This window comes from Mustela nivalis, assembly GCF_964662115.1.
Source record: "Mustela nivalis genome assembly, chromosome: 13".
NCBI lineage: Eukaryota > Metazoa > Chordata > Mammalia > Carnivora > Mustelidae > Mustela > Mustela nivalis.
The window spans coordinates 91,634,778-91,654,210 of record NC_139032.1 but is presented as its reverse complement, the minus strand read 5'-3'; the positions used below and the strand labels follow the sequence as shown (position 1 = coordinate 91,654,210).

The window sequence follows — 19,433 nt, the reverse complement described above, 5'->3', positions numbered from 1 at the left end:
CGGCTCCCTCCATCCCTTCCAGTTCCCCGGAGCCGTCCCCCCGGGGGTCTAGCATCAGAGGTCCAGGCTGGTGCCTGGTTGGGGGGAGGGGACAGCAAAGACCCCACCTGGGGCCTGGATCCAGACAACTGCCCCCAAGTCCCCACTTCCTGTTTCTTGTTCCAAAGAGGCTGTGACATAGGGCGAGGACCCGGACAGGGGTGGGGGCTGGAGCCCTCAGAGGTCAGCCCTGAGCAGAGGGCACCTCCCGAGAAGGCCAGGGCTGTGAGCGCACAAGGTGGGCCATCACTGTGCCCTTGAAGGTGCAAATCCAAGGCCAGGTTGGAGCCTGCCCAGGGGGAAGCCAGAGGGTGGGCCCCCGTTCATCATCACGAGGGTAGCACCTGCACCCCGGGCCTCTGCACGGCGGCCTGGGCACGGCTCCCCAACCCCCAGCCTCAGGCCCGACCCTGATACCTGCCAGCCCTTCCCGGCCCTGACCTGGGGAATCTACGACCAAAGCCCGTGAGGCTGACACTCTGCTCACAGGGGCTGGGACAGCCTGTGTCTGCAGCCGGCCGGGGACCCCCAGTGCCGATGGGCAGAGTTCCTGTGGGAGCTTCGGGGCCCGTGCGGCCCGCGGCCCAGAGAGGAGCACGAGGAGGGGCTGGAAGGACCCGTCTGATGGCGCCTGCCTCGACCGCCCTGGCCCTCGAAGGGGTCCCGATGCAGCAGGGCAGGGGGGTGGCTTTGGGAAGTCGGCCCTGGCTCTGGGGCAACAGGCCTCCGGGGCAGCCCTGGGAGCAGCGCTGACTTCCGCCCCCCACCCCGGGGAGACGTGAGGCTCAGTAAGCCGGGACCCGTGTCCGTCCCCAGCTGGGGGTCTGTTGGGCACAACACTCACCTCCCCGGCCTCATTGTCCTGTCTGTGGCCAGGTGGCCTTGGTTGCCAGCAGGCCCTGTGAAGCCTCAGAGCGTCATCTCGCCACAGCGTCATCTCGCCACATTGAGGCCAGGAGAGCAGGTGACAGCTCAGGGTCAGATTGGCTGTGGAACCCAGGCCCGGCGCCTGGCCACCTCCCCTGCCCACTGGCTGCCCAGCCCGGCTGAAGACTCTGGATCCCGTGGAGGGGCAGGGCGAGTGGCTCTGAGGGACACAGGCCGTCCAGCGGTCGCTCTGCTAGGTGTTCCCGTGATGCCTCGGCGGCACACCCACCGCCAACCTGCACAGGAGCGTTGGTGGAGGCTTGCTCCTGGTCACCGGAGGCGGGCCCTGCCAGGCCCTCGAGCAGGTGACCGGTTCGTGGATCTGCCGGGCAGAGACGAGACACGGGCGCATCAGAAATGTGTGTCGCTGAGTAACAGGAGCCCTAGAGGGGGGACAGGGCCAGACTCCGTTCCCGAGGGGGGGCGGTCCCAGGAAAGGCCTGGTTCCCAGGCTTCCGGTGCGAGCAGGGGTGGAGCAGGGGGGACCTCTATGCCATTTGCCACCCTAACGGTGGGGACAGGATGCTGTCCACCTGTCCAGACCCGCTGCCCCGGCCACACCCCTTGTGAGCGAACTGAGCAGAGAGAAGGCCAGGGGAGGTGACAGTCCTGGGCCAGCAACCTCACCGAAGGGGGCAGGGAGGGAGCAGGGCTGGAGGCAGCGGGGCGGAGGGAGCACGTGTGGGAGAAGCCGTACTCCGGCCCCCGAAGCTGCTCCCCAGGCCGCAGGGGTGCCGGGCTGGTTCCTCTTGGAGTGGGGGTGCCGGGCTAGGGGAGGCAGCGGCCGTCACGTGGTGGGGCAGAGCTGGAGACGTCATGGGCTCCCCTGCCCCTTCCTGCACATGGCCGTGTGTGGCCACGCGGGGGACCCACGCACATAGCACAGGCAAGCGCGCCCACAGAACCGCTGTGGTCACGCCCAGACCTTGGTCTCTGACCCGGGCTCGCCGGGCCACCGGAGCCGGAGGACCACTCCCCGCGTACCACGGATACTCCCGTGTCCAAGTGATGGGGGGTCGGTCCAGGCGCCCGATCCCCGGAGAGGTGGTGGCTGAGTGCGCTCCAGAGTGGTGGCTGCGCAGGGGACGTCCTGATCAGGGGCCACTGTCAAATGGGGGGACAAGCGGGAGTCCACGGTGGAGGGGCCGGGAGCATGGCCTCGGCCAGGGACCAGGGCCACCACCGCGGGAGACAGCCACACGGTAGCGGGCACCCCTGAAGCCACGTGAAGAGGACGGCCCCCACCCTGTGGTCTCCCTCCCAGCCTCCCCACCCACCCAAGCACAAGGCGCACGGGCCGATGCCCACTGAGGGACATTCCCTGGAGGCCAGTCCTCCTTGAAACTGTGCGGGTCACCAGACAGAAGGAAAGTCATCCCAGACATGGCGGCTCAAGGTCACATGGGGTCTAGGATGGGCCCCTAGGACAGGGAAGGGGCATCGGGTGGACAAAAAAGCCGGCCCCCGGGACGCGTGGGCGCGACACACCGGTGGGCTCGTTCTCCAGGACAGACGTGCCCGAGGGCGCCCGAGGCCAGCGTGGGGAGGGTGGAGACGCTGAGCGCGGGGACAGAAGTGTCGAGCCCCCTCCGTGCTCTGCGGTAAGTCCGATGCCTTTCTAAAGGAAAAAAGTTCATTTCGAAAATCAAAATGCCGCGTACGCGTAAAAAAATGTCACAGAGCGTTGCCCGAGTTCTTACGGAAACCAACACGTGTACTCGTGAGATCGTCCGGCTGCTGTAAACAAGGACTTGGCTTTTCCAGAAAGATTCCACATCAAGCCTTTACTAGTATCTCACGTTCAGGGAAGAAAGAGAGCAGGGAGAGAGGGGGAGAGGCAGGGAGGGGAGAGGGGTGAGACCTGGGAGGCAAGGAGGGGGGCAGAGGTCGGGGAGGGAGAGCTGGCAGGGGAGGGGAGGGGAGGGGAGGGCTGAGCGGAGGGAGGGCCGCAGGGAGGTGGGGAGACACGGGGGCCTAAGGTTAGGGTCACTAGCTAGGTCACTGCGGCTTCAGTCCTGGGCTCCCCAGGAGAGAACCTGTGCAGGCGGGGGTGTGCGCCGTCACAGAACCACAGGTGGCCAGTCCGCGTCCCGGAGCAGCTTGGACACCACAGTCTGAAAAGGCCGAGGTCCGCCAACCCAGCAGCAGCCTGGGTGCTTGGGGGACCGTCGGCCGGCCTGTGGGGCGAAGCCGCCCCTCTCCGTCGGGGCCCAGCTGGCAGCCGTGGCCTGGCTCCCGGACACACCAGGGACCTCAGCCTGGGGCCTCGGCTCGGTGCCCGGGCCACATGGCATGTCACCCGTCTGTGGCTCAGCCTCTAGTGCTCCCGGCAGAGGCTTCCCAGGCTCCAGGCCAGCCAGACGGGGGTGGAAAGGCCCCAGAGCCCGGGTCCGAACGGAGCCTCCCCCTGGAGAGGGCATCCGTGTGGAGCAGAGGACGTGGGCTCGGCAGGGCTCCGTGGCCTCAGGTAGTGGCTGGGGACCAGGAGGCCCTGCGGCCGGGACTCACGCCCTCACTCGGCTCTCCAGGTGAGCCTCGGTTTCCGCCTCCGTGCGATGGGCCGGTCCATGGCACCTCGTCACGGTGCTGAGCCGGGCTGAGCCCGACCAGGGACCGGGGACCTCCGGGAACCCATGACGTGTGTCCGTCTGGAACCACAGGCTGCGGTGTGGGCCCATGGGGGACGCCCAGACCCGTGTCTGGGCTTTCCCAGCCGTGGGACAGTGTCCAAGCTCGATGTGGCAGTGGAAGGTGGTGTGGGCTGCAGGTGTGGCCGACTCCGGCCAGACGGGCCGTCCCCGGGGTGCTGGGCGGCGGGGAAGCTCACCGCGGCTGGAGCCCGGACAGGTGGGGTGCACGGAAGGAGGGCCCTGGACGCTGCGGCCCAGGCGGGCAGCACCGGCCGCCGCCACCAGAGGGCAGCGTCGCCCCGCTGAGCGCTCCCTGGAGCCCCGTGCCCGGTGGCCTGGCCAAGCCCGCCGTCTCCCTGGCAACCGCCTCCACCATGACCTCTCCCTGCGCCATCCGCCCGGGCTGCCACCAGGTTGGGCCCTGGAGAGGTCCCCGCCCTGTCCCCACGCCTGGCCGAGTTGCTGCCCGCCTCGGAGCGCCGAAGTGCCGAGGGGCCCCGGGCCAGCATCTCTGGCTCCGTCTCGTCCCGGGGCCCCCTTTCCTCAAATGCGTGTCTTGTCCCACATCCCTGGACGCACAGGGCGGAAAACAGGGGGCACTGGGATCGGGGCGGGGGTTGGGGGGAAGGCGGCCGACACGCTGCGACCCGCCTCGCCCCGCCTCGCCCCTGCCTGCGGCTCCCAGCTAGTGGCTCACACCTGGACGGTAGGGAGTGGGTGGGGCGGGTGCCCCTGCCGCGGGGGGAGTGGAGGCAGGACGAGGGGATCCGGGCCGGGCCAGTCCAAGGGCAGGGCCAGGCCGAGCTCCCTCCGTGGCCAGACCTTGTCAGGCATGAAGTGAGTTTGGATTCTGAGCACCTGGGACGCCACTCTGATGCTCCCAGCCTGTCCCCAGAGACCGCAGAAGGCCCCCACGACCGGCACGGTGGGACATGCCGGAGCCTGCGCTAGGGATCTCGAGGCTGCGTCTGGGGGCTGGCTGTCAGGAGGAAAGGTGTGTGGCCCGCGGGAGGCCGTCCGAGGTGCGAGCTCTGAGCAGGCCTCGACCAGGAGCGGGGCGGGAGGCAGCCGGTGCGCGGGGCCATGGGCAGGTTAGGCTGGGGCCGGAGGGCATGAGGGCCACAGGGCTGGGCACCAGCCAGATGCCCCACCGGCCTCCTCTCAGTCCCCTTCCAAATGGCTCTGCCCCTTACCTGCCTTCCATGACCCTCCTGGCCCGGAGGCTCGGCCCACTCTCTCCCTGCCCCTGCCTCCTGCTTCTGCTCTCCTTGGCCTCGTGGGCTCCAGGGAAAAGGCCAGCACCGAGTCCCCCCCACCCCCCTGCCGCCCCGTGCCTTGCTTCTGCCCGCTCAAAGCCTCTAGGCTTGGTCCGGGGCATGTTAAGCAGCCTGTGGACTCCTCCTTCATGGGGCCCCCCTGGCTTCTCCGTGGGGTGCCCCGAGACCCCAGCACGGGGCCCAGTGCCTGGCGGGGCTGAGCGCACGACACCCCAGAGCAGGAGGCCGTGCTTCCGTGCCGTCACAGGGCACCCGCATGACGACAGGACCGTTGTGCTGGGGCGGGTCGGAGACCCCAGGGTGCCCCCCCCCTCACCCATCCGCTCAGCAGACACTGCCCAGAAACCCAAGCTGGCTGGGCAGGTGGCCGGTACCTCTGGCGGAGACGCAGTGTGGGCCACATATGGGATTAGGAACGTTCTGGTAGTCTCATCGGGAGCCATGTGACCTTTAATAATATACTTTTATTTAATCCAGTATGGGGAACTGTTATGACTTCGATACGCGAGCGACACAAAAGTTACTAACGAGCTCTTCTTCATTTGGTTTTCGGCACAAAGTCCTAGAGACGCGGTACCGTTCACACTCGCAGCACGTCTCTGCTCATGCGAGCTGTGTTCCGAGCTCTCCGAAGTCTCGTGTGGCTCGTAGCCGGCATACTGGACAGTGAAAGTCTAGAACATTCTCACGGGGCTGCCGGCAGACAGCACGTGTGGGCTGGTCTGGGTCAGGACGGGGACAAGCTCAGAGTGCGGCGGGAGCGCAGGCAAAGCGCAGCCAGGGGCGGGGCGGGGGGAGCGCTGGGAGGCTTCCCCTCTGGGCTGGGCACGGAACAGGAGGTCCTCGGGCACAAAATCTTCTAATTTCATCCCTGGGACCCGTGTAGGGCTCGGGAAGGTCGAGGATGGTGTGAAGAGGTCGAGGAGCTGTGAGGACCTCCCCACCAGGTGCGCCTGGAGGAGCGCTGGGGTTAAATCCTCTGATTTCTGTCCCTCGACCAGTGTCGACGATTTCCCCTCTTCAGCTACTGGCAGGTGGCCCATAGGTCTCGAGCTGTACTGGCCGGGCCCCTGGACAGGGCGACCTGGTCCCACTGCTGACAAGGCCGTTGCGCCTATGCTTGAGAACCTTCTAGAGCCCCTGGTTTTCTGTCGCAGGTGGGGAGCCCCAAAGCTCACCCGTAACCAGGCAGGATTCTCCGGCTGCCGCCTGTTTGGTCTTCCCGGGGCCTGACCGAGGCCTCCCTCCTCCCGACCGAGGCCTCCCGGGCTGCTGCTGGGGCCCCGGGCCGGGCTGCTCGGATGCTCCTCGCTGATAAAAGCCTTTTGACACGGATCTTCCGAAATGTTTCTGCGAAGAATCAAAAGATTACGCCTGCACTGGGGACGTCTCTGGATAGGTGACCGTGCTGGTGGCTGAGGGCTGACAGCTCTGTGTGACCAGAGGCATGTCCCTTCTGCGCTCTGGTGGGGTCCACGTTCCATGCTGTAGGGGAAGGATTGTTCTAGGATTGAGGTTTGTGGTTCCGGGGGCGCGGGGTGGGCGGCCAGCGGGTCCCTCCCCCCCAAACCTCCCTCCTCTGCTGTGTGTACCCCGCGGCTTCATCTGGCATAAACAGTGCCCCCCCCCCGCAGACACTTGCTGCACCTTCCACGGAAGAAGGGGCCTGTGCGTTCTTCCCAGCTCTGGGTGGGTTGGGGCAGGGCCCAGCAGTGTGGCCGCCGTGAGGGGCGCGCCTGTCGAGCCTGAACTCCCCCTGAAGCCGAGGGAGGAAGCCCGGTGGTGACTGGGGGGGTCACGCCCACGCAGCCAGGCCCGGCCCGGTCGCGGAGCCGCTGGAAGTGTGGGTCCACCTCTCTCGGGAGGCCGAGTGGGTGCGCCGTGTGAGATTGGGCGTGGGTTTGGGCTCCGTGACCCGATCTGGCCTCCACGCATCCCCCCCCCAGGTGTCCTGGACCCCGCGGGGCCGGCCCTGTGTCGGGCGGGACCGGGAGTCGGCCCTCGGACTCTCTCCCCTGCCCGGGCTCCTTCGGGCGGTGCCTCCCCACGCAGTGCACGGCTGGTCTATCGCCATGCAGGAAAAGAGGGTTAACTCGGCAGACCCCATGTGCCCACAGCCTGTGCTTTCTGAAGAAAGGTCTGGTCCTGGCCCAGCTGCTGGGAGGCACCGTCTGAGCCCTTCAGACGCCCTGCCTCAGTTTCCCTGGGGCCATGGCGCACGCCAGAGAGTCTCTGCTGCTGAGGCAGAGATGGGGGGGGCACTGCAGGGGCCGTTGGGCCTCACGGGATCAGCTCGGCCTCTGCAGGGCAGAAGGCTCGGGTCAGCTGCGTGCACCTGACCGACAGCCGGCCATCTCAGGTGGCTTCCCTGATTGGCCCCACGTGTGGGCACCCCGGGTCCGGGAAGCATGTGAGTGCCGACTGGGCCCCGGAACCACACCGCTGCGGGCTGGCCCTGCGGGCAGGTGAGTGGGGACCGTGTCGGCCTCATTTCTGCCACAGCCCGTAGAGGGCAGTCCTGTCCCAGGAGCCCCCACGTACAGACCCCTGCCACATTTCGCTGAGGCTTTCCCGGGCCTTCGACGCCTCTCCCCAGCTGTCCACATTCCCAGCTCTGGCCCCCCCAGGGCAGCCACGTGGATCCCTGAGTCCCCGGGGAGAACCACAGTGCTCTGGGTGTGGGGAGCCTCCGTGGGCTGGGGAGGCGGGTGTGTGAGCCTCCGTGGGCTGGGGAGGCGGGTGCTGGCCCCCCGCCCCGTCCCAGACCTGACCCTCCTGGGCACCGGGAAACAGCGTGGAGGGGACACTGTGTGGCAGAACTATGGACACGAAGACTTGGGTCTTCTTTGCAGCTGGGGTGCAGGGGGCCTGTGGGGGCCTCTGAAGGCGGCGCCTGGATCTTTCTCCTTGGGCTCTGGTGGTACTTCCACGTTGGCCTCGCTGAGGCTTTGGGGTGCCGGCAGAGCTGGGATGGCCCGGGCCCGTCAGGCAGCCCCCTGGGGGCCCTCCTGTGCCAGCCCTCCCAGAGGGGTCTCAGGCCCCAACCGTGAGTATGTCTAGTCTTCGGGCCGTTGCTCCAAGTGGTTCCCAGCCTCGACCACGCTCCCCCATCTCTGCCTGAGGTTAACCTGGGCTCCCTCCAGGGTGCGGATGCCCCTTCTCCCCTGAGCCCTCTGGAACCGGCCCTCCCCGTTCAGCTCCACACCTGCCTCCAGGTGAGTCGGTCTCTGGCGCCAGCACTGGACAGAGGCTGCTTTTACTGGACGCTCCCAGCACGGGCCCTAGCATGGAAGCAGAGGCTCCGCGTGGAGACGTGGCTTCCCCGTGGCTGCACGCCTCGGCTGTGGGGCTGGGACCCCCAGCAGGCCCGTCGCAGCCCAAAGCCGGGTCCCGAAGCTCTGCGCAGCTCTTTCCCCGGCCCCGGCCCCCCGGGCTCCCAGTGCGGCCAGGACCCTGGCGTCAGGGAGCAGCCGTCCTTAAGGCCCTGTGGCCCCAGAACCGTGTCCTCCCAGGGTCCAGCCCTGGGGCGGGGCGGCAGCGGAGGCCTGGGAGCGCCCTGGGGCCCGCGCCTCCCCGGCCTGCGGACGTGGCCGCCCCCGCCCCGCCACGTCTGCTTGTCCACCCGCCGGCAGGAAGCCGCGCGCCTTGCTCTCTCTTTTTGTGAATTTTGGAGGGCTGTTGTTGCAGGAAACATCTGGACGTGGTCCAAGGAACATAATGAAAAGAGAGAGAGAGAGAGAGGGAGCGGAGGAGGCAGGGTTGGGGGAGGTTTGGAAAAACCATCTGATTTCACTTTGCAAAGACGACCGCGCTTAGGCTCGCAGGACCTCCCAGGCCCCTCGGAGCCAAACCCTGCGGCTGACGTCAGGGGGAAACTATGAGGCTCGGGATGATTTGTGACACACACACACACAGAACGGGTCCCAGGCCGGCTCCTGGCTTTCGAATCAGGACAGTCGATGAAACACGGGGTCTTTTCCAGAAGTGAGGAAAGCAGAACAGGGGCCCTCGCCTTGGGCTCGCCGGGGCGTCTGGTCCCAAACTTGTGGCCGGGCCGGGCCGCCCCTCGGCGGGAGGGAGGAGGAGGAGGAGCACTCCACCGGGCTCGTGGCCAACGTTTAGTTTCCGCTGGGGGGGCGGGGGGCGTCCACAAGCCCCCACCCCCCACCCCCGGCCCCAGCACACAGCCTGGCTGACTCGGCTCCGCTCTCCCCGCCACGCCTTTGGTGTCGAGGGTTCCCAGGCTCGGGAAGGTGCCCTGGGACTGTGGGGCTCAGGGCGCCCCGGTTCAGTGTGTCCCCACTCCAGTTCTTTCCACGCGTGCCCTGGGGTTGGGGGCCGAGGGTCGCTGACCGTCCCGCTGTGCCCGGGTCCTGGCTTCCGTCCTGGAGTGGGAGGGAGGGTGGAAGCCAGCCTCTGTGCCTTCTGCGCTGGGCGGGTCCAGCCTGGGGTCAGGACGTGCCTGTCTCAGCACCGCTAGACGGGTGCCTATGGAGGGCTGGGGCCCAGAGCCAGGGGTCCAGGAACATGGCAGGAGCTGTATAGGAAAGGGGGCCAATTGCCCGTTGTTAAGATTTTGGGGCTTCTCCGTAGAAGCTTTCCCTGATGGAGGCCAGGCCTCCGTCTGCTCCAGCTGCGGACCCCTCCCAGACAGGCCTGCCAACCCCAGGGACCTCACAGCCGGGGGAGTCTGCCCGGGGCAGGGTGGGGGGCTAGCCTAGTACCACGTCTGTGTTTCGTCAGAAATGTTTCTTGAAATAAAACCCCGCAGAGAAGCCCAGCGATGGCAAGGACGGGCCGGTGTCTGCCCAAAGCCACTCAGGTTCAAGGGGACCAGCTGACCCGGGTCTGACCTGGAAGCAAGGCCCTGCCCTGGGGGCCCACGCAGCAGGGCTCCCCCGAGCAATGCCCCGCAGGCTCTTCGGGCACAAGTGAACTGCCCCCACCTCTCCTTCCACTTGGCAGGTGGGAGGCCGAGGCCTCGGAGGACACGGAGTGTGCGGCAGAGGCCCCGGGCTCGCGTGGGGCTGTGGGGCTCAGCCTGGAGGCTGTTCGGCTGGGGGAGGGGCAGAGCCTGGCTCGGGACACAGGGCGTGGGGGGCGGGGGGCGCCTTCTGTCTGGGACACGGTTCAGCAGTGGCTGTAGCAGCCTTGAGTCATGGGCTGGGGCCTCCTGGCCTCTGGGGGGGTCTGAAGACATTTTTTCCATGGAAAGTAGCCTCTGGCTCTGCGCTAAGCGTGGAGCTCTTGGTCCGCCTCCCACAGCCTGCGGGGGCCTTGGCCGTGGGCGACGGCTGTGCTCGGGCTGAGTCTGTCTGTCAGACCCTCCCCGGGTGGGGGTGAGGTGGGAGCACCGGGCAGGGGGCGGCCGGGCGAGTTCCGGGCCCGGGTCAGCCTCCAGCAGGCGCCTGCCCTCTGGTCGTGTGCTCTGTTTCCCGCTCGCATCTTGCTTTGGGGAGAGGTGGGTCGACAAACGTCGACGGGCTGGCTGGGAGGGACAGACCTGACTCCTTGCTGGCCTTCAAGGGCACGATGGGGTGGGGGCGGGCGGCAGGCGGCAGGAGGTGGACCGTCCCGAGACGGAGGGCTGGGGAGGGAAGAGCGTAGCTCCGGGGGTGTTGTCAGCGCCGCAGCCACCCCGAGACCCGCGGGCCATGGCCCCGGTGCAGAGACACCCCCTGGCTTCGTGGGGTCCCTCCACCGCTTCGCCACTGGGGGCTTTGGCTGTCAGCCTGAGTCAGAAATCCCTCCTCAAGCCCCTCGAGGGCCTCCCCCGGTCACAGGAAATGCACGCATCCTCAGGAGCCCCAGAACTTTCCATCGAGAGGGGCTCAGTCTCGGGGGCAGTGGGTCACCAGGATGATCTGTGGCTTGGTGTCCCTGAGAGCAGCCGCTTGTGGCTGAAGGAGACACTCACTCCCTCGTCCTCTCTGTAGCCCGGGCGGGAGGCCGACAGGTGGCAGGTCTCCAGCGGGGGGGGGGCGGTGGTGGCCTCCTGGCTGGGTGTGGGTGTGGCCTCGGGAAGACCCAGACTGGGCATCCCAGAGGTCTTGGTCACACGGCCGTGGGGCTCCAACCTGGGAAGCTCGGAGACCATCCCTGACCCTGTTCCTTCTTCCAGGAAGCCCTCCTGAACCACCTCTACCTGCCCGAGTTTCTTTCTCCTTTGAAGAAAGACCACGCGGGCTGACCTTCCTGGGCTCTAGGTCCTTGTCTCTCTGGAGATCTCAGCTCCTGGAGGATTCCCCGTGAGCCCCGGTTGCGTTGATGGGGGGGGCGAGCACGTGCCAGGCGTGTGGGCCTGTGGAAGGTGCTGGGCGTTGCACTCAGACACCGCCCACAGCCTGCACAGACTCGAGCATATTGCCATTGCTCCAAGCCTCAGTTTCCCCTTCTGTGGGATGGGATCATAGCAGCCCTGGCCTCACTGGGTTCCTGCAAGGGCTCGATGGTCATGCATCTCTAGGCCCTGCAGACCGTCGGGTCCCGGCCTCTCCCGGGAGGCCCTCAGCCCTTCACGTGTCACCTGGGAACGCAAATATCCTGTTCCTTCTTGATTTTTTGCCTGTTCATTTTAGCATCCAGGGGGCTCCGCTCACGCGGTCACTAACGCACACGGATAGCTAACGGTAGGCTTCCTGCTGCAGAGGACCCAGGCTGCTCCTGGGGCGGTGGCCATGTTTGCCCCAAAGCGGCGGGACAGCTGGACAAGGGCTCTGGGCCCGGACCAGAAGAACCTGGCCGTGCCGGCCTCAGCTTTCTCACCTTGGACAATAAGAGACCCTTCCTGAGCCTCAGTTTCCCTGTCTGTGCCATGGGACCAGCCCCCACCTCAGAGGGTTCTGGTGAGGAATCCAGGACCTGCTGCGTCTGACCACGCTCAGCGCCAGGCCACGAGATGGCCAGGGAAAGGTGGCCGGCGGCGGCGGTGACACTGCTGAACATCTGTCCTCACTGCTGCTCCGGGCCGTGAGGACCTCCGGCAGCAGCTGCCACCCTTTGGCTCTTTCCCAAAGGCCACGAAAGAAACAAACGCCCTGTTTTTGAGGATGTATTTCAGGGGATTCAGGTAGTGCCTGAGTTAGCTGTGGCCCCTGCCTTGGCTTCCTGAGGCCAAGGTGAGACGCCCCTGTCGCCTGTGATGGGGAGCCCCTGCACTGGGCTCCAGGAGTTGGGGCCCCCCTCCCCCAAACCAACCCCTGCCTCTGGGCTGCCAGGGCCCCTGGCCACATCCTCCCGTGCGAGCCGTGTCTTGCTGGTCTGGGAGGTACCCTCGCCCCTCGGTGGCCCAGAGCGGGGCCGTCCAGTGTGCCGGGGGACGGCCCGAGCGTCCGGCCTCTACGGCCAGACACTGGCAGGCATTCCCCACCCTCGTAGCGACAACCACAACTGTCTCCAGCCGTTGCCAAATGTCCCCTGGGAAACAGAATCGCCCCCGATTCCGAACACATGGCCTAAAGAGATGAGCTGTCCCCCCGAGTCGGGGGGGCGCCTGACGGGTGCAAGTGTGGCCTCACCCAGGGAGCCCACCCGCCTTCTCCACAGGCCAAGCCACTCTGGGCCCTCATCGTCCTGCTCCCCCAGAGCGGGAGTCCGTCGCCCCCACGGGGAGGGCGGGGACCTGCCGGGTGTCCGTGAGGGCCGAACCCCGCGGCAGGCGCCTTGCAGGTCCCTGAGGGGTGGGGCCCTGGCGTGAAGGAGCTTCCAGCTTCTTTCTCTCGGGAGGAAAGGGGGGCCCGTGGCTGGCGGTGACGCGACCGGTGGTGGCTGTCACGAAGACCCGGAAGCAGGGTTCTCACGAGGCCACAGCTCGACGTCTCCGTGTGGTTGGAGCGTCAGGCTGGGGCGGGCCGAGCTGTTTCCAGCCTCACACGGGCTGTTTCCTCCCTCCACACGGGCCCCGGCAGCTCGGCAGTGCCCCTGCCCCCCGTGGGTCACGCCGCACACTGTGACTCACGCACGTTCTGCTGTGCTGCACTGGCCCATTCCGGCTCAGCCACGGGCCCGCGGCGGCCGTCCTCCCAGCGGCTCTCGGAGCACCTCCCCCGGCCTGTTGTCCCACACGCCCGGCTCCTCTTCGCCACGGGCCGGCGGCGTCCGACAAATCGGGTGGGTTCTAGGTGCTGGAATGGGACTGGGCCTCCAGGCACCCCCAGCCAGGGCTGGCTGGGCCCCAGAGCACCCGTGGGCGCCGTCTTCGGGGTTGGGAAGGATGTGGCAACGTGGTGGTGTCCATCAAGAGGACCTGCTTTCCGATCCTGGCCGTGTGGCTTCAGGCACGTTACTGAGCTCCCCTGGGCCTCAGTTGGTTCATCTGTAAAATGGGGATCCTAATGGAAGCCCCTCCTTCGGCCAGTGAGAAGCCACACAGAGGCCCCAGCACCGTCCCTAGCCAGGAGCTCCCACGTGGGCTTGGCTGCAACGGCTGCTTGCCCCCAGCCAGCAGGGGTCAAGCCAGGGGCTCTGCTCCTGGCCTCTGCCTCTGGAGGGCTGTGCCGGGCCTCGCCACCGGAGGAGGACCTGGAGGGAACCCGGCCCAAGGATGAAGGGAGACAAGGGGCGCTCACTTCTCAGCTACTGGCCACGGTCAGTGGCTGTGGCCGAGGAAAGCAGGAAACAGGTCCATCGCTGGGATGCTGGGGTGCTGCTGTCCGCTGGGCCGGGGGCAGGTCGGGGGCTGGCGATGGGGCATCAGCCACGCCTGAGCCCCGGCCAACCGCGCACTCCCGGGGTGGACGGTGTGTGAGCAAGGGGAGCTCGGGGTGCGTTTTCTGCCTCTTTATGGAACTGGGCCGGCGCTCCCTCCTCTCCTCGAGACAAACCAGACAGTCCCAGGGCTCCCCTGGTGCATTTTTCTACCTGAAGACAGACGGCAGCTTGGTGAGCGAGGACATCAATTTTGTGCAGCGAGGGAAAAAATAAACCTTTAAAACAACTCGACAGTAAAAATCCCAGCCAGCAGAACGCCCGGGCCGGCAGCAGGTTTTCGGAGTCGCTGAAACGAGGGGCTACGAGTGGCTGAGACAGGGTGGCCTCCGCTGGTCCTGTCCTGGGCCGTCTGGCGGCGGTCCGGGGGTGTGGGGCCCCCAGCCACCCCACAGCCCCCAAGGTTCCATGTTTGTGCAGTCACTGGTGAGAGTCTCTCCCAAACATTTCCACAGCTATAGCTTCCATTCCCGGTTTCTTGGTGCCTCTGTTTGTGGCAAAAGAGGAATAGAAGTTCCAGAAGCAGAGCAGAAGGTTTGTGCCCAAGGCCTGTTTGTCCCCTGATGTCCACTTTGGAGGGAGCAGGTGCCCCGAGCCTCCACACCCCACCTTTGGCATGCCCAATGCCCTGCCCCCCTCGGAGCGACAGCCTTGACCAGCGTAGGTGTGTGTGGGTCGCCCGAGCCCTGGTTGTGTCTGCGGCTCAGGTTTTAGGGGTCTCTCTGGGGGGCTGAAGGGCAGCTCGGATGTGTGGGGGCAATAAATCGGGGCTGATTTCCAGGGTCCAGGGCACCCGGGTTTTACGTGGGTGAGCGGATGGCCTCTCCCCGTCTCCCCATCTTGGCCAGGCCCTCGTGGGGCCTGGGTGGCCCGTGAGCTCTGTGCTGGTGGCCCGTGAGCTCTGTGCCGGTGGCTTCAGCCGCCGGAGAGCCCCCTGTCGCCAGCGTGTCCGTCTCCCATGGAAGCTCGCGTCCTCTGGGGGCAGGGCGGGGCGGGGGGCGCGCAGGGTGAAGCTGAGGCTAGCTCCTAATCCTAACACTCTGTGCCCTTCTGTGCCCCTCGGGGGGGGCAGGAGAACACCCCAGCCCGTGGTCCGGCGGGCCCCGAGGCATGGGGGGGGGCCCAGGTATGTCTTGCTCTCATGCCTGTGTGGAGGGCATCGGCGTCTGGGGCTCGGACAGGCCATCTTGGAGCCTCCTGGGCAGGGAGTCCCGCGGGCCTCTGTGGGAAGGGGCTGCAGGGTCAGAGCCGTGGCCTCCCTCCAGGCCCCTGGTCCACGGCCACATCTCCCAGATGCTCTGCTCAGTTTACTCGGCCGGCCGCCCTCGTGCCCCGGCTGGGGCCACCGGGCTCCCCGCTCACCTCCAGCCCGTGTCCCTGGCACCGGTCCTGATGGGCCTGCTGGCCTTGGCTCACACATCCCCTCCAGGTCTGGAGTGGGCAGGGGAGGTCCCCTGGAGCGGGTCACCCTGAGACCTCCCCCTGCAGAGGGGCTGAGCTAGGGCCCGGGCAGGAGTGGAGTCCAGGCTTGGGGGTCGCCTGCAACTTGGACCTTCCACTCTCCCTGGCTCCAGAGGGGGGTCTGGACTCTGCCACCCCCACCTGCGTGCAGGGACATGACCCAGAGCCCAGTGGAACCTGTGAGGAATGTTCCGGAACCCTGGTGTCAGCGGCCTGGGGTTGCGCTGGGATGATGCTGTCCTAGCTCCCACCAGTTCTCCTGAGGCCCATTTACCTTTCCCAGAAGTCACTTGTCTTCCCCTCTTCTCCCCTCAGGGCCCCTAAGATGGCACACGAGCCCCAAATTGGAACTGTCCTTTCCAATCCTGGTTTTCGGTGTCTGTACTTACGTGGGTGAAAAATCTGTCTATTCTTTCACAAACCTGACTTTTGTTAGTTTAATTTGCAGCCCTCCAATTCTGAACCTAAGAGTGTATGGGGGACTCGACCTCCCCCACAGTGGATGTCCCTGGAACTCCCCACATGTTGAGAGGAGCCGGGATGAAGGCAGAGGAGGCGGGCCTGCTCCTGCCAAGGGGGTCTGTGGGCTTCCCTTCGCTGTCTACCGGTGGCCTGGGCCCCGAATGCCCCCTGCCAGCCCACCCAAGCCTTTCCTGGTTGAGCTACCACGTCTGTTGCCCTCTGCGCGTCAGGCCCTGGCCCAGGTAGTTTGGGTACACTGAGGTCCTTCGTGTTTAGAAATATCTTATATTCTCGCTGGCAGGCAGGGAGGCGAGGGTCAGAGAACCCCCGGCTGATGCCTGTGCCCCACTCCCCAGGCCCGCGCCCTTCCGCGCCCCACAACCCTGTTAGGTACAACACCCGGGGCCCCTCCAGCTCAGCCATGCGAGCTTCTCTGCCTCTCTGGGCCTCAGTTTCTCCTCCTGCAGCGTGAGGGCCTCCAGCCCAGTCACACCAGTTGGGCTGGGCCCCTTCCTGGCCTTAGACGTCTACCTGGGGTCTGGGGTCTACTTAGCCATGCAGAGCCCGGCGCACGAAGACGTGTGTTTTGGCTCCAAAAAGAGGCCATTTGGAGAGGGCAGGCTGGCCTCTGCTGCCCGGGACTGGCTGGGGCGCGGGCAGCTGGAGCCTGGGGCCAGCACGCAGGTCAGGCTTGTCTCATGTCAGGATGACTCGGGCCGTGGGGGAGGCAGCGTTGCCAAAGCAACATTTAAAACATCTCAGAAAATGTGTAGCCTCTCCTTGTCCGCGAGACTCATGCCGGCTCCTGCCAGCGCCCGGGGGGAGGTGGGGCCGGACACGGAGGGAGAGAAAGGCAGACACCACGTGGGAGACGGGGAGCTTTGCCTCTCCCCACCCCTGCCCTCCTCCGTCTCTCTGGGGCACCTCACCCTCCACCCCAGGGCTCCAGAGCTGCTTCTGTTCCCTTTACCCCCCCGGGCCACCCCGGGGACCAGGCATGAACCCATTTCACAGACGGGCAGCCAAGGCCCGGGGTGGGGGCATGGCTGATTCTGACGCACTCAGCAGGAAAGCTGGGCTCTGCACCGGCTGCAGAATTGGGGGGCCCTAGGGCTCCTCGTTCAAAAATTAATAAGAATTTCAAGAGGGCGACTGCAGAATGTGGACCCAAGCATGAGCCTCCAGAGCAAGACCTGAGGGCGGTTGGCTTTCCTCCATTCTCACGTGGCTGCTCAGGCCAGACCCCACAACGTGGCCGGCTGGATGAGCGTGGGGCTGGGGGGTGACTGGCCCCGGACCCTGGTCACAGCTCTTACAGCATCTGGGGCTTCTTTCTGCCAGGCTCACCCCCGGGGTGGTGGGCATCTCCCCGCGGCCCCAGACTTCTGGACACTCGAGGCAGAGCAGACCACCCCGAGCAGGGGCCCGGCTGTGGGCAGCCTAGGGGGCTAGAGTGGGGTCCTACACTGGGGTGGGGGCTCCTTCCCAGGTAGCTCTCATGGACCGGCCTTGATGGTCTTGAAGAGGAAGCGTCCGGGCTTGGCCTGGCGAAGACCTGGTCCCCCGGTTCCCAGCTGGTAAAGGGGGGAGTCCCGGCGCCTCCGCGCGACCCCCTGCACTGGGCATTTCTGGGAACATGTGGCCTCGCAGAACTTCGCTCCCACCTGCCACGTGCCCAGCTTCGTCCTCCCGGTCCTTCCCCCCAGGACGGGGCCTCCCCCAATGCATGTCTGGGCCGTTGTGTCTGCTGCTGAGGGAAATGGGGCCCTGCTCTCCGGCCTGCGGTGGGAGGGACTTTGGGCTCCCCAGGGTTCCCAGCTAGAATCAAAGCCCGAGACCGGCCCCCCCACCACCGTGCCTTTCCCACCCGTGCCTGTCGCCTTTCCCCAGGAAAGGCTGAGTGGTCTGGGTGGGGGACATCCCATCTCCCCACTCTGAGGGCACGAACAGCGTGTGATAGTCACCTGGCCTGTCTCACTGCAGGCCCCAGTTCAACACAGACTGAGTGGTAGGCCCCGGCGTCCGTGTCCTGTGTCCTCCGTGTCCCCCACGTCTGGGGCAGGATGTAGTATATCCACCCTCTCCCGAGGGAGACCCCAGGTCAAGTGCCACGTGGCACAGGAGGGTAACACGGGGCTGGGATCTAGCTTCGCGCACCTGGTGGCAGAGCGTGAGGGGTGAGGCAGGAGGGGCCGGTCCGAGGCTCAGTGGGAGCCCTTCATGGTGCCCCACGGTCAGGGCCATGTGCGGTCTTCCTCACTTGCCCTCGGGGTCCAGGGGCTCTCTGGGTGGGTACAGCGTCCCGTGTCCTCCCTCTCCTGGCCATCTGCGTGGCTTCTGTTGCCCACGGGTGCCGTGTCCAGCGATGCTAGAGACTCGACCTTCTTCTGAAATGCCCAGCTTCACGCTGGCCCAGTTTGGACACCTGGAGGCCGTGGACCGGGAAAGGGCAACCAGCGTGGGCTCCGGGCTCCCTCCCCTGGCCCAGTTCTGGGCCGTCCCTGCCGCCGCTTCCCGCCCCTGCAGCCCCTGGTGTGGGCAGGAGCGAAGGGGCCAGAAGGCAAGTCTGGCCCGGGTGGTCTTGAGGCCGGGCGGGGTGGAGGCACCCGTGTCTCAGAGGAGAGACGGCCCCCTGCTGGGAATGGGAGGCCGTGCACCTCCCCCGCCCCTGGCATGTCCTCCTCTCCTAGCCTGTCTCCCAGCGGGGCGTACCTGCTCCCGGGAGCCCGAGCTCACACCTCGTCACGCGCGTCCACCCCCTGGCTCCGTGCGGAGGCACACCCGGGCCAAGCCTGGACGGAGCCCCTGGGAGCTGGGCGGCTGCCGCTGTCACCCCTGCTCTCGTGCTTGGGGCTGAGCCAGGACTTTCCCATTTCTCGGGCACGTCCGAGGAGGCCAGGGGGTGGGCACCCAGTAGGCGAGGAGGGAGATGGGTGTAGAGGGAGTAGGAGGGCCTGCTCAGGACTCGGACGGAGTGGCTCTGAGCCCCCCATCCGCGTGTGCCCCTGCTTTTGGGAGGAGGCTGGGCCCTGTTGACTCCCGCCCCTGGGACTCCCACCCTCTCCCACCAAACCCTTTCAGCAGCTGCCCTGGCACAGGGCGTTGGTGGACTCCTCAGAACCAGGGAGGCCAAAACGGGGTGCCAAAGGGCACGGGGTCTGCTCAGACGTGTTCACTGTGCCATGGGGGACTGTGGACGTCCTCCTGGGGCCTCGCAGCAGAACTCCGGGGGACAATTCGGACTGCCCTGGAGAGAGCACCCGAGGTTAGCATCTGAGCCACTTCACAGACGTGAGGGCTGAGCTTGGTGAGCCCCTGCCCCTTGCCCCATGGTGACGTCCCTGAGGGTGCCCGTTGGCTGGTGTGTCTGTCCTCCACGGAGAGCCTGAGCCCCTGGGGAAGAGCCCCACGCCTGCAGAACCAGGCGCACAGCTGGTGCTCATGCGCATGAGAGAGAGCACAGCGCATGTGCCTGGGAGCCCGGCAACTGCAGCCGGGGACCACGCTGCTGCCTCAGGGCCTTTGCACCTCTCCGTTCTCTGGCATCTTTCTGTCTTGCTCCTTTCCGGTGTCGACTCCTAGGCAGGGCCTTCTCTGAGGGAATGTTCAGGATGCCCCCACCTTCCCCACTCTCCTCTCTCCTCCCTCTGTCTTTCTTCCTCAGGCTGGGAGGCAGCTGGTCTGTACTCCATGCTGTCTCCACTGGCCCCAAAGCAGGGAGGTATGTTTTGTTCCCAGGTGTGTCCCTGCTGCCTGGGGTTGGCCTAGCACACGGAGGCACTGTCTGGCCTGGGCCTGGGGGACCTGGGGGAGCTCCTGCTGGTGGGAGGGACCCTTGCATCCCCCATGACCGGCTCCCTGGGACCCCTTCCTTGCTGTCCTGGGAGCAAGGAGAAGCAGGCATGGGTCCCGCGGAGCAAAGGGGCGCAGA

At 66.4% G+C, this 19,433-nt stretch overlaps 1 protein-coding gene and 1 long non-coding RNA gene across 2 annotated transcripts in view; both read right to left on the bottom strand.

The window, feature by feature from the left end:
* Positions 1-19,433, bottom strand: part of LOC309846771 (uncharacterized protein) — a 399,750-nt gene that overhangs the window by 190,656 nt on the left and 189,661 nt on the right. The gene's annotated exons all lie outside the window — the stretch shown is intronic.
* LOC309846964 lies at positions 5,318-8,412 on the bottom strand. Its single transcript, XR_014302220.1, has 2 exons — positions 8,079-8,412; positions 5,318-6,358 (listed from the first exon to the last, which is right to left on the bottom strand). It is a non-coding gene; the product is annotated as an uncharacterized lncRNA (long non-coding RNA).